Source organism: Caretta caretta, chromosome 1, assembly GCF_965140235.1.
Source record: "Caretta caretta isolate rCarCar2 chromosome 1, rCarCar1.hap1, whole genome shotgun sequence".
In the NCBI taxonomy this organism is placed as follows: Eukaryota; Metazoa; Chordata; order Testudines; family Cheloniidae; genus Caretta; species Caretta caretta.
In genome coordinates this window covers 326,932,964-326,934,846 of record NC_134206.1, presented here as the reverse complement: position 1 = coordinate 326,934,846, position 1,883 = coordinate 326,932,964, and positions in this window count along the sequence as shown.

Here is a 1,883-nt window from a genome sequence, read left to right as displayed (position 1 = left end):
TATCCTGTAGGACCTAGGTTCCCTAGGGCTGGGTTCTTTCAGCCCCAGAATCAGATGAACACACACACACACACACACACACAGAGTGTGTCTGCGAAGACCGGGTCAATCAGCACTCCCAAGTTGACCCCTTATATGTCCCTGGACTCAGCAGGCTAGGTCAAACAGCACCTCCAAGCTTCAGAGCGGCAGCTGTGTTAGTCTGTATCAGCAAAAACACCGAGGCATCCTTGTGGCACCTTAGAGACCAACCAATTTATTTGGGCATAAGCTTTCGTGAGCTAGAACCCACTTCATCAGATGCATGGAGTGGAAAATACAGGAGCAAGTATAAATACATGAAAAGATGTGAGTTGCCTTACCAAGTGTGAGGTCAGTCTAAGGAGACACATCAATTAACAGCAGGATACCAAGGGAGGAAAAAGAAAAGGAGTACTTGTGGCTCCTTAGAGACTAACCAATTTATTTGAGCATAAGCTTTTGTGAATACAGACTAACATGGCTGTTACTCTGAAACCTGTCATTAAGGTAGGAAAAATAACTTTTGAAGTGGTAATGAGAGTGGCCCATTTCAGACAGTTGACAAGAAGGTGGGAGTAACAGTAAGGGGAAATTCATATTGGGGAAATTAGGTTTAGGTTTTGTAATGACCCAACCACTCCCAGTCTTTATTCAGGCCTAATGTGATGGTGTCCAGTTTGCAAATTAATTCCAGTTCTGCAGTTTCTCATTGGAGTCTGTTTTTGAAGTTTTTTTGTTGAAGAATTGCCACTTTTAGGTCTGTTATTGAGTGACCAGGGAGACTGAAGTGTTCTACTGGTTTTTTAATGTTATGATTCCTGATGTCAGATTTGTGTCCATTTATCCTTTTGCGTAGAGATTTTCTGGTTTGGCCAATGTACATGGCAGAAGGGCATTCCTGGCACATGATGGCATATATCCAAGTTGTCACCTTCATATGAGCATCAGACTGGAATAGAGCACGCCTGAGCAGTCTGGGTCGAGCAGCACTTCCAAGTTGCCACCCTCATATGCCCAGGTTCAGCACCTCCCTATCCCTACTTTCATGTTACAACTGTTCCGGTAGTAACCCACTTGATGAGCAAACTCCACAGGATTTTTGGGTGCTGCAGGGATCTTTTAGCTGAGGTACAAGAAGCGTCGCTCCAGTGCGAATGAGGAAACAAAAAAACACACCCATGGGGGGGGGCAGGGGGAAGAGAGAGAAGCTTAATCATGAAAGTTATTTATTGCCAGGTAATAACCATAGAGGAGCCAAACAAACAAAACAGTTATAATATTAAATCTAACTTAAATTTGATTATAAAAGTTAAGTTTAAAAAACTATAACTCATCACACAAGTCAGGGTCAGAAGGCTGTACAGAGAGAGAGAGCTGGGTTCTCACCACTCCGTGAAGCTTGAATTGATTGGGGGTCCCAGGTGGTGGTGGTAGCTGAGGGTCTGGAGTGCTGGAGACAGGCAGAGCCCCCAGCACAATCAGTCAGGAGAAGATGAAGTCTCGGTGGAACGGATGCAGATTTTGGATTCAGGCATCAGAACACTTACTTGAGCATGGGTAGGGGTTTTTGCAGAGAAACAACAATGGTTCATGGGAGAACACTAGATTCGTTTCTGTGTAAACTGATGGCTCAAGGGAATATACCCAAGTTGTTTTGTTCAGGCTAGACAATAGGAGCTGATCATTTCTGGTTATGGGCGGTGTTCCTTTGGAGGGAGCTCACAATGCAATTAGGGAGCTTCACTATTTTGGATACCAATAAAGGATTTATTACTAGAATTGGCCTGATAACTACTGAGCTCTGTATGCTAATAGAGATGCAAATGAAGCTAAGGAAGTTTCCTTAATCCTGTCATTCTTAT